Genomic DNA, 13703 nt, shown 5'->3' on the forward strand with positions numbered 1-13703 from the left:
CTACTTTGCAGCTTTGAAGATGATGAAGCCACAATCTAAGGAATGTAGGTGGCCTCTGGAACCTGAAAAGCACAAGGAAACAGATTCTTTCCTGAAGCTTCCAGAAGAAATGCAGCTTAATTTTAGGACCTCTGACCTCTAGAACACTGAGATAACGAATTTGTGTTAAGCCCCTACACTTGCAGTAATTTGTTACAGCACCAATAGAAAACCAATATGTCTAGGAGCTCTTTTTATATCCTTCAGAATCATTTGTTTCTCCTTCTTCCCCATAAGATTTTCGTGAGTATCATGCTTCCTTGACAGGGAAATGAGAGCTTGCTATATTAGTTTTCCTCAAAAAGAGGTATTATGATGTCAGTCAGATGTTTTTTCCCCACCTATTATCTGTTTTGAATTTTACCCTATATGTGTAGATAGAGTAAATAAATATATCTGCATTTTTTAATATGTTATCTAGAACTATTTTGGAGAAAGCAAGTGTATTATAATTGAAATATATGCATTACTTGACTAGAAAGTAGGACAACATTAGTTCAATCTCAGCAAAGTCACATAAAAAGAAATGTAAATATTACTCTAAGTATCTTGAAGAACACTGAAAATCACTCCTGTTGGTTAATTAAAAAGGCAATCCTGGGACACCAAATAGGAAATTTTACATCTAAAACATCACAGAAATTATCTGTGAACACTGACCTGCACCCTCGCTCAAATGTCCCCACTCATGACAACTGTTAAAATTTCACTCAACTTTTTCTGATCTCTCAAGTTGCTTCACTCTCTGTTCTCTCTTGTCCTGCCGCTCACCCCTCTCATCCAAGTTCTGGTGTATTCCCCGCCCCAAGAGACTTCATTGCCTCTTTTTTTTTTTTTTTTTTGACAAGAATGAGACTTTAATCAGTTTTAAGTGGAGATTATAACACTAAGAGATAAAGGGTTGTAACAAATGGACATCTGATTGGTATGAGGCATTATCTTTTACATATATAATTTTTTGTGTATCCTCAGTGCATAGCATTTACACACAGAGCCACTGCTGCACGGCACAAGATTATATGAAGAGGCTGAATCAGAGTAAGGCTGCTTAACAGACCGAAATTTTTTAGTATATATATTCTATATGAAAACCGATTGAACTTTTGAACTGGCAGGGTAGAAGGCAACTCTGCCAAACACTGCAGTTAAAGCCCCCAATTTAGTGCACAGTTCCACCCCTTCCATCTGCATGCGTGACACATTAACAGTATCGAAAGGTAAACTAGCCACTTTGTGGCAACCACAGCCATTGTTATGAACATATTGCACAAATTTTCTAGAACTAAACAGTAAGTTGTACCCTACTTTCATTTTTTAAAGCTGAAACATTTGATGCTGCTGGTAAACTCCACTTAAGTCTATAACCTGTGCCACAGCAAAGAATGGTGATGCTATTTATTCAATTACCCTTTAATAATAATGGCAAAAAATGTTCAAGAGGAGCTACAGTGTAGCTTCCAATGACTGGCAGCACAACCTCACTCCAGGATAGCTGCAGGACCAGACATCTCCATGTTCTCTCTCCTCCCTTTTACTGATGGCATTTTAAAAATTTATTATAAACCATAAATGGAGAATAGTATTTTCAAGCCCATTATATCAATATGAAGAGATTTTACACATGCATTTACCTTCACCTGTTCCAAAAGCTCCACTAAAGTAACAATAAATGAATTTTTAAAGTCATATACCCCCTAAGATCAAGAACATATAGCAGCAATATTTTAGAATCTAGAAACAAAGGAAGCTGGTTGATATAACTAAGAAAAAGTTGAATTCTAAGCCAGTTTGGGAGAAATGAAAGAAAAAAGAAAAGTAACTTGATTCACAACTCAAAACCAGCAAGAGGCTCAGGATTCCAGAAGCCAGTTGTCCTTGAAAGCAGGGATGAAGGTAGATCTAACAATAGGTCTGATTGATATTTGCTTAATAGTTAAATTCACAGGCATCTGAGTTCTAAATAAGAGATGGGGAAAGGCCGGGGGGGAGAAGCAGCTGGACCCCCAGATCTCATTCGCTTCCTGCAAAGCAGGGGAAAAAGTGTCTATACTAGAGACAGCACAGTTGAAGCCTGAGGATTGGAGTCTCATAGGCTTTAATGAAAACCTGGCAGTAGACCAAAGGCTGAGTCATCCCCACACCCAGCTACCTCCATCCTCAACCTCCTCAATACTCAGTTCAGAAACTCACTAAACTGGTAGCTAAAACTTACTTATACCCTCTAAGGAGGAGATTGTAAATGTATTTTTGACTACAAAAGCAGACTATCCCAAAGTGTTAACATTTAAACAAACAAAAAGAACTAATGATACTGATATACCTACTCAGGTAACCCATAACAGTGAAGCCCGTAGTCAATAAACCTCATCCCCACACACAAAGCTTATAACTTTTAGTTTTTCTCCCCAACTCTTACTTATTAGAAAACAGCCAAGGATCACCATATTTAAAGGAAAGCCTCAATGTTTAAAAATAGAGAACTAAAAGAAAAAAGCAGATAAGACAAAGATTATGCAGGAGGATAAAAGCATCATGAAAGGTCTCCCATACAAAAGTCATCCTCATAATTTTTGTAAATACACACCCATAAGGGCATAGTGCTATGAAATGAATGTTTGTGTCACCCCACCCCCCAAATTCATATGTTGACATCCTAATCCCAATGTGATGAAATATGGAGGTGGGGTTTTAGGGAGGTGATAAGATCATGAGGGTGAATCTTTCATGAATGGGATTAGTGCCCTTATGAGAAGAAGCCAGAGAGCTAGTTAGTTCTTTTTCTGTCACAAGAGAATACAATGAGAAGTTGGCAGTCTGCAACCTGAAAGAGGGCTCTCATCAAAACCTGATCATCTTAATACACTGATCTCTGACTTTCAGCCTCCAGAATCATGAGAAGTATGTTTCTGTTGTTGCTTAAGTCACGTAGGCTATGGTAATTTAGCAGCATTAAGTGACTAAAACAGGTGGAGTAACTCCTTACTCCGTAAGTGTGAACTGTGCATAGTGACATCCATCAATGAGTACAGTATGGAAAAAGGAGAAAAGAGTAACTTTACAATGGCAAAACCTCAGACTCAATCTCAGCACCTGACCAATACATAAATAAAAGATAAGGTGTCAGTGTTCCTATCTTAAAAACCTGAGAAAATCCTTTCAATCTTTTTTCTATGCTGCATTTTTTCCCAGAAAGTGTATTGACATAATTTTGGATAATATTTTAATTAAGAAGGCTTTTCTTTAAGCTGAAAAGAAAGGGTGATAATTAGTGACAAGAATACATAGAAAAGAACAAATGCCACTGGAAAGGACAAATGCCACTGGAAAGGTAAATGTATAGCAAAGGTAGTGGATTAATCACTTATAAAGCTAATATGAGGTTAAAAGACAAAAGTAGTAAAAGTAACTATATTTACAATAACTATTGTTAAGGAATATACAAGATAAAGAGATGTAAGATGTGGCATCAAAAACATAAAACATTGAGTGGGGGGAGTAATAATATTGAACTTTACAGTGGAATCAAATTTAAGATGTTATCAACTTAAAATGACTGTTATAATTCGTTATGGGTAATCCTCATGGTAACCCAAATCAAAAACCTATGGTAAGTACACAAAACTTAAAGAGAAAGAACATATAAGCATTCCACTAAAGGGTCATCAAACCACAAAGGAAGAGAGCAAGGGAAGAAGAAAGGAACAGAGAGAAACTACAAAAACATTCAGAAAACAATTAACAAAATGACAATAAGCACCTACTTATCAATAATCACTTTAAATGTAAAGAAATAAGTTCTCCAATTAAAAGACATAGATTGAGAACAGACTGATGGTTGCCAGAGGCAGGAGGTGGTAGGTGGGAGAATGGGTGAACTGTGGGTTTTTTTGAGTTTAAGTAAATTGAATTTTTAAAAAATATAGCAAATATTTTATAATAACTATAAATGGAGTATAACCTTTAAAAATTGTGAATCACTATATTGTACATGTGTAACATATAATATTGTGTATCAACTATGCCTCAATAAAAAATATAAAAGCAAATAAAAAAATTTTGGAAGTAGTTGACAAAGTCAGAAATGCACATTAATCACAATATGTAAAATTTATATTCATAACACTACCTTGAATTTTAAATACTTGCAATGAAAGCATGCCAAACTTAGGACATCTTAGAAAATTTACATATTCATCCAGTCTTCATCCAACATATATCCCAATGGTGACGGAATATAATTTGTAAACCTAATCATAAAAATATATGGATTCAACTGATACCTGACCTTCAGTAAATATTGATTGAGCACTGAGTCACTACTCTAGATGTCAGAAATACAGCAGGGAACAAATCTTACCAAATGCCAGGCCTCAGATTGTTTACATTCCATTGGCATCATTTAATATTTTAGGCCAATAGATTTCTTGATGAAATATAAAAATAGTGAAAGAAAGAATAAAAAGAGAAAAAGGTAGGTAAAGAAAGGAAAGCACACCAAAGCATAGAATATCTGTCCATGTCAACACAATGATTCACTTTACATTGTTTTGACATCTGAGTAGTAGGGGAACTCACAACAGGCATCCTTCACTGGGGAGAAAATACCCAGAGTTTAGTTTTGGACTGTTAAGTATGAGATGACAGTGAGACATGCCAGAGGAGATGTAGAGTATCTCCTATATATGGGTATATGAGTCTAGAATTCATGAGAAACATTCCAGTTGTAGATAAATGTGGACGTCAACAGCATATAGATGATACAACATATAGCAAGTCTGATATGTATCACAATGAGATTTAAAAGTTTAAGCACCACTAATTTTTCAATCCTTCCTTCCTCCCCTTTTCATCCTACTCCCCACTTCTTCCTCTTTCTCCTTCTTCTTCTTAATCTTTATAATTTTTTTGTATGTGTCTATCAGATGGGCCAGAGTTAAAGTGTAAATATATTCTTCTTTCTTTCCCTGTAGCTTCCTTTATAGCTGTTTAGCAAATAAGGCGAAGGCTAAGGAAGCTTAGTTCTTCCCACTGTTCAGCTGTATCCTCTGTTTTCACCCACCTACTACAACTGAAGCAGACATACATGTTTATATTTCTCCAGAGAATGTCCGGTTTAAGGGTAAAGTAGGCCAGGTCACAAAGGCAGGTTCAGATTTGATGATCTTGGAGAGAGATGACTTAGATTTGACTCATTACTTTCACTTTGTGAAAAGCAATTCAAAACGTCTACAGTTAAGAATAAAAAGAGTACACAGAGCCCCTTAATGCCTCTTAATGTTTGTTAGGGAGGCACACCAATAATTGGACATGCTTAGTATGCGCATAGAAGGGGGAATTGGCCCCATCACAGAAAAACAGGAATTTTATGCCACTCTAAACTAGAGTGCTGGAGCACATCAGCATTTAAAGACTCATGCTGCTTCCACAGAAGAAAATTCTTATCTGACCACAGTTACACATTTCTTTAATTCTATTTGTAATTTGTCTATTTGTAATTTCAATGCAACAGCCCTGGCCATGGCCCACCTGTGTGACAGAAAACGATTTATATTTTACTATAGGTTTTCTAGAGGAAACCATGGAGGAGTATTACCATATGCACATATAATCTCATTTGATGTCCCTTTTCTCAAGCCCCTGCTGTCATTTATTTCATAACTTCCCCTCCCAAACCACTGGTAATTTTTCTCATTTGTTATACAGAGTTGTTTCGGCTGTGCCCCGCACACATCATACCATTCAGCAGAGTCCTTTGGAGTACACTATGATGAGAAAGGTTTCTGGGATTATAAATAACAGTATTTCCTAGCATTTAGTTGTTCAGGCAAAACACTGAGAACCAATTGTATGGTTCAATGGAGAAGTCTCCTCTGGCCTTTAAGATTATACCTGTAATGCTGTAAGAACCTTGTGTCTTAAAAACCTTCAAACAATCCAATTAGTAGTATTGAAGCATTTACTGGAAAACAATTTAAAGATTGTGGATATGCAGCACCTACATTGTGTGCAAGAGTTAAGGCATAATTAGAATTTTGCTTTTACATCTGTACTTAAAATAATCATTGCTCCTTTACTAATATTATGAACATTTTATGAACATAATTTATCTCCATTGCCCTTCACTTAGTCTGTTTCTGTTGATGTATGACACACTTCAAATTGCTAGAAATAAGTTATTACAGTGAGAAATTCCTAATTATTTCCTCTGATTAAAGTTCAGATATGCCAAGGAACCTGATCCCACATGTTGCTGTTTGATGGGAGAAACTGCTTTATAATTTATCTGAGCCACTTTAAAAATATATGAATAGGAGCTTACATTAATGCTTGTGAAATGCTTTAATATTTTTTATTTCTCATTTTCTTCTGATTTATTGGGGGATAAGTTACCAAAGCCATCATATCTTAGAAGAAATGAAGTATTAGTATGATGAATATGAGTATCATATGCTCTATTTAGTATAAGGGTGAACACAGTTAAGCATCTGTCAGAAAAGTTTATAATCAGATGCAAACCTACATATTGGGCTTTCACTCATCCTTCCAGTTAGGCTTTTCTGCAGAAAATAATTATTATTTCTCTGAGGCACTTATTTTTCCAACTATATTCTCCTACGAGCAAGGGTTTGATGAAGAGTTTTTTTTTTTTTTTTTGTGGTATGCGGGCCTCTCACTGTTGTGGCCCCCGAGAGCTTAATTTTAACCACGCTGAGAATTTTTAAAATTAATTTAAAAGATTGATAACTCATTAAAGTCTGACCAGAGCAGAAAGACAACCAGGAAGGGAAAATAATGGTTAATAATGTCTCCTAAAATATTACCAAAAGACAGTTTGGGATTTGAAATTAGTTGAACTGAACTTAAAACTTTTTATTCTTCCTCTCTTTAGTTGTATAACCTTGGGGAAGTGGTTTAATTCGTCAGAGACTGTTCATTTAGAGACAGTTTGGAGAGAACATCACTGATTACCAAGTGGTGGTGTCAAGAACAAGTTCAATAATGTTTGTGACTATTCTTTGTAAACTTAAAAACATTATAGAACTGATAGAATTTATTTTTCAACTATAATAAAAGAACACTAATTTTCCATGTATTTAACAGCTCATTGTCAAGAAGATACTTGATAGATTTATAAACTGTCAAGGAGAAACCAAATGTCCAGAGCCCTTGGGGAACAAATCTGTATCACTATAAAAATGATTTATTCACTAGGAAGAAAATATTAAGAAGTAAACCTCAGGGCTTCCCTGATGGCACAGTGGTTGAGAGTCCGCCTGCCGATGCAGGGGGCACAGGTTCATGCCCCGGTCCGGGAAGATCCCACATGCCGCAGAGCGGCTGGGCCCGTGAGCCATGGCCACTGGGCCTGCGCGTCCAGAGCCTGTGCTCCACAACGGGAGAGGCCACAACAGTGAGAGGCACATGTATCGCCAAAAAAAAAAAAAAAAGTAAACCTCAAATAAATAGCTGTGTCATAAACATAACGGAATTGTAATAAATATTTAGTGATGCTAAACATTCCATCAATTAACAAGCATGTCAAATTAATTTAATTTAAAATAGTATTAGATTCAAAAATATTGCAATAAATATATAAAGCAAATATCACCAGACATAAAGGAAGAAACTGACAGTAACACAATAGTAGTAGGGCACTATATCACCCCATTTACACCAATGGACAGATCATTCAGACAGAAAGTCATTAAGAAAACACTGGCCTTAAATAACACATTAAACCAAATGGACTTTATATAGACTGATAAATAGATACATAGAGAGATAGATAGATAGGGAGATAGAAGATAGATAGTTATAGATATAGATTTTATAGATAGGTATTATATATATAAAATCCATCCAAAAGCAGCAAAACACACATTCTTTTCAAGTCACATGGAACATTCTCCAGGATAGGTCACATGCTAGGTTACAAAACAAGTCTCAGTAAGTTTAAGAAGAATGAAATTGTATCTAGCATATTTCGCAACCACAACACTATGAGACTAGAAATCAACTAACGAAAAAAACTGCAAAAAATCACAAACACTTGAAGGCTAAGAAATATGCTACTAAACAACTGATGGATCACTGAAAAAGTCAAAGAAGAAATCAAAAAATACCTGGAGATAAAAGAAAACAAATACACAATGATCAAAAATCTTTGAGATACAGCAAAAGCAGTTCGAAGAGGAAAGCTTAAACTGATACAGACTTACCTGGAGAAATAAGAAAAATGTCAAATAAACAACTTAACTTTACACAAAAAGGAACTAGAAAAAAGAAGAAACATAACCCAAAGTTAGTAGATGGAAAGAAATCATAAAGCTCACAGGATAAATAAATAAAATAGAGACTAAAAAAAATAGAAAAGATAATGAAACTAAGAGCAAATTCTTTGAAAAGATATAAAATTGATAAAGCTTTAGCCAAACTCATCAAGAAAAAAAGGGAGAGAGGCCAAATCCATAAAATCAGAAACGAAAAAGAAGTTACAACCCACACCACAGAAATACAAAGAATCGTAACTATGAATAGTTATAAGCCAATAAACTGGACAACCTAGAAGAAATGGACAAATTCCTAGAAATGTACAACACCCCAAGACTGAAACAGGAAGAAAATTTGAACAGACCAATTACCAGTAATGAAATTCAATCAATAATATTAAAAAAACTCCCAACAAACAAAAGTCCAGGGCCAGACGGCTTCACAGGTGAATTCTACCAAACATTTAAAGAAGAGTTAACACCTATTCTTCTCAAACTATTCCAAAATATTGCAGAGAAAGAAATGCTTCACAAAAAAAGAAAATTATAGGCCAATTTCAGTTATGAACATAGATACAAAATCCTCAACAAAATATTAGCAAACCAAGTTCAACATTACATCAAAATGATCTTACACCATGAACAAGTGGGATTTATCCCAGAGATGCAAGGATGGTTCAAAATCCACAAATCAATCAATGTGATAAACCATATTAACAAATTGAAGAATAAAAATTATATGATAATCTCAATAGATGCAGAGAAAGCTTTTAACAAAATTCAACATCCATTTATGATAAAAACTCTCAACAAAGTTGGTATAGAAGGAACATACCTCAACATAATAAAGGTCATATATAATAAACCCATAGCTAACATTATACTCAACAGTGAAAAGAAGAAAACTTTTCCTCTAAGATCACTAAAAGGACAAGGGTGCCCACCCTGACCACTTTTATTCAACATAATATTGGAAGTCTTAACCACAACAATAAGACAAGAACAATAAATTTAAAAGATCCAAATTGGAAAGGAAGAAGTAAAACTGTTTGCAGATGACATGATACATAAAAATACATACATACGTAAAAAATCCTAAAGACACCACCAAAAAACTATCAGAGTTCATCAATGAATTCAGTAAGATTGCAGGATACAATATTAATAAGTATAAATCTGTTACATTTCTATACATTAATAATGAACTATCAGAAAGAAAGGCAACCCTTGTGCACTGTTGATAGGAATGTAATTTCATACAGCCACTATGGAAAACAGTATGGAAATTACTCAAAAAATTAAAAATAGAGCTACCATATGGTCTAGGAATTCTACTTCCAGGTATTTATTCAAAGAAAACAAAAATACTAATTAGAAAGGAAATATGCACCCCTATGTTCATTGCAGCATTATTTACACTAGCTAAGGTTTGGAGGCAACTTAAGTGCCCATCAAGAAATAGATGAATGGAGAAGATGTCGCACATATATACAATGGAATATTACTCAGACTTGAAAAAGAATGAAATCTTTTGTGACAACATGGGATGGACCTAGAGTGTATAATGCTAAGTGAAGTAAGTCAGGCAGAGAAAGACAAATACTGCATGATTCCACTTATATGTGGCATCTTAATAAACAAAACAAACATAACAAAACAGAAAGAGAGTTATAGATACAGAGAACAAACGGCTTATTGCCAAAGTTGTGAGGCATGGTGGAGAGTAAGGAATAGGTGATGATATTTAGAGGAACAAACTTCCAGTTGCAAAATAAATGAGCCATAGGTATGAAATGAACAGTGTGGAGAATACATAGTCATTAAGTAATATCTTTGTATGGTGACATATCATAACTAGACTTAACGTGGTGATCAGTTTGAAATTTACAAAAATACTGAATCACTATGTTGTGTACCTGGAACTAATATAATGTTATAGATCCTTTATACTTCCAAAACAAACTCATAGGAAAGAGATCAGATTCATCACTACCAGAGGGAGGGCAGAGGGATAGGATGAAGGCAGTCAAAAGGCACAAATTTCCAGTTATAAGTACTAGGGACATAATGTACAACATTAATATAATGAGCACTGCTGTATGTTATATATGAAAGTTGGTAAGATAGTAAATCCTAAGAGTTCTCATCACAAGTAAAAAGGTTTGTTTCTATGTCTTTAATTTTATATCTATATGAAATGATGAATGTTCACCACACTTATTGTGATAATCACTTCATGATATATTTAAATTAAATCATGCTGTACACCTTAAACTTATACAGTGCTGTATGTCAATTATATCTCAATAAAACTGGAAGAAGAAAAATTTATTGAGCACAGTCAAATGTACCTCGGTCAGGGCTTCCCTGGTGGCTCAGTGGTTGAGAGTCCGCCTGCCGATGCAGGGGGCACGGGTTCGTGCCCCAGTCCGGGAAGATCCCACATGCCGTGGAGCGACTGGGCCCGTGAGCCATGGCCGCTGAGCCTGCGCGTCCGGAGCCTGTGCTCTGCAACGGGAGAGGCCACAACAGTGAGAGGCCCACGTACTGCAAAAAAAAAAAAAAAATGTACCTCGGTCAGCTCTGAGGACTACAAATTTGAACAAAACACATCATCTTCATTTTGGTATTTGTGCAGGTACCAAGTTCTAAACTTTAAAAGACAACGTACAGGGCTTCCCTGGTGGCACAGTGGTTGAGAGTCTGCCTGCCAATGCAGGGGACACGGGTTAGTGCCCCGGTCCGGGAAGATCCCACGTGCCACGGAGCAGCTGGGCCCGTGAGCCATGGTCACTGAGCCTGCGCGTCCAGAGCCTGTGCTCCACAACGGGAGAGGCCACAGCAGTGAGGGGCTCGCGTACCACAAAAGAAAAAAAAAAAAAAAAGACAATGGACACAGAGAGAGTAAAAAAAAAGTATCAGTCTTAAAACACTGATAATAACAATAGATTCCCCCTTTGTTTACTTCACTCTATAACTGTGATGAGGACAAACATAGACTTATGTTCAGCATAAGTGGAAAGGGAAAATAAAATAATAAAGGACAACCATTTGGAAACAAAATTATTATAACTAAAGCTATGTTTTTGTTTAGGAAACTGTTATCCTTATTTAAATTATTCTGTTTTTCACTTCCTGGCATCAATATATTATTCAACCAGAAACCATAGTTTCAGACTAAAAATAATTTCTTCCTTGGAGTTATAATCATTCTTTAATGTTAAATATTTGACAACCAAAAGGAGAGCAAAGTTCAGGTGATAAGTCTGTGGGAATTTAGGAGTGACAGTGACTCAGAGTAAAAAAGTAAAAATTAATGGTCCTTTTTTAAAGAGGGGATTAAATTGTGTGTTAAGGTCCGTATACTCAGGAGGAGGCTGGCTCAGAGAAAAGAGTTAAAGGAGAGGAGGAGCTTCAAGATGGCAGAAGAGTAAGGTGCGGAGATCACCTTCCTCCCCACAAATACATCAGAAATACATCTACATGTGGAACAGCTCCTACAGAACACCTACTGAACGCTGGCAGAAGACCTCAGACCTCCCAAAACGCAAGAAACTCCCCACGTACCTGGGTAGGGCAAAAGAAAAAAGAAAAAAACAGAGACAAAGAATAGGGACGTTACCTGCACCAGTGGGAGGGAGCTGTGAAGGAGGAAAGGTTTCCACACATTAGGAAGCCCCTTTGCGGGCGGAGACTGGGGGTGGCGGAGGGGGGAAGCTTCGGAGCCACGGAGGAGAGCACAGCAACAGGGGTGCGGAGGGCAAAGTGGGGAGAGATTCCCGCACAGAGGATCCATGCCGACCAGCACTCATTAGCCCGAGAGGCTTGTCTGTTCACCCGCCGGGACGGGCGGGGGCTGGGAGCTGAGGCTCAGGCTTCGGTCGGATCCCAGGGAGAGGACTGGGGTTGGCGGTGTGAACACAGCCTGAAGGGGGCTAGTGCACCACGGCTAGCCGGGAGGGAGTCCAGGGAAAAGTCCGGAACTGCCAAAGAGGCAACAGACATTTTCTTGCCTCTTTGTTTCCTCGTGCGCGAGGAGAGGGGATTAAGAGCACCGATTAAAGGAGCTCCAGAGACGGGCGTGATCTTGCGGCTAACAGCGCGGACCCCAGAGACGGGCATGAGACACTAAGGCTGCTGCTGTCACCACCAACAAGCCTGTGTACAAGCACAGGTCACTCTCCACACCTCCACTCCCGGGAGCCTGTGCAGCCCGCCACTGCCAGGGTCCCGGGATCCAGGAACAACTTCCCCGGGAGAATGCACGGCACGCCTCAGGCTGGTGCAATGTCACACTGGCCTCTGCCACCGCAGGCGCGCCCGGCATCGGTACCCCTCCCTCCCCCTGGCCTGAGTGAGCCAGAGCCCCTGAAGCAGCTGCTCCTTTAACCCCGTTCTGTCTGGGCGGGGAACAGACGCCCTCAGGTGACCTACACGCAGAGGCAGGGACAAATCCAAAGCTGAGCCCCTGGGAGCTGTGAGAACAAAGAAGAGAAAGGGAAATTTCTCCCAGCAGCCTCAGGGGCAGCATATTAAATTTCCACAGTCAACTTGATGTACGCTGCATGAGTGGAATACCTGAATGGACAACGAATCATCCCAAATTGAGGAGGTGGACATTGGGAGCAATGATATATATATTTTTTTCCCTTTTTCTCTTTTTGTGAGTGTGCATGTATATGCTTCTGTGTTTGATTTTGTCTGTATAGTTTTGCTTTTACCATTTGTCCTAGGGTTCTGTCTGTCCGTTTTTGTTTTTTTATTACATCAAAAACTTTTTTTCTTAATAATTTTTTATTTTAATAACTTTATTTTATTTTACTTTATTTTATTTCATCTCCTTCTTTCTTTCTTTCTTTGCTCCCTTTGATTCTGAGCCATGTGGAGGACAGGCTATTGATGCTCAAGCAAGGCATCAGGGATGTGCCACTGAGGTGGGAGAGCCAAGTTCAGGACACTGGTACACAAGAGACCTCCCAGCTCCACGTAATATCAAATCGCAAAAATCTCCCAGAGATCTCCATCTCAATGCCAAGACCCAGCTCCACTCAACGACCAGCAAGCTACAGTGCAGGACACCCTATGCCAAACAACTAGCAAGACAGGAACACAACCCCATCCATTAGCACAGAGGCAGCCTAAAATTATAATATGGCCACAAACACCCCAAAACATACCACCAAACATGGACCTGCCCACCAGAAATACAAGATCCAGTCTCATCCACCAGAACACAGGCACTAGTCCCCTCCACAAGGAGGCCTACACAACTGACTGAACCAACTTTAGTCATTGAGGACAGACACCAAAAACAACGGAAACTACGAACCTGCAGCCTGTGAGAAGGAGACCCCAAACACAGTAAGTTAAGCAAAATGAGGAGGCAGAGAAACA

The sequence above is a fragment of the Delphinapterus leucas genome, chromosome 5 (genome assembly GCF_059928025.1).
Source record: "Delphinapterus leucas isolate spDelLeu-1000000601 "Yukka" chromosome 5, BTC_Dleu_Yukka2, whole genome shotgun sequence".
Lineage (NCBI taxonomy): Eukaryota > Metazoa > Chordata > Mammalia > Artiodactyla > Monodontidae > Delphinapterus > Delphinapterus leucas.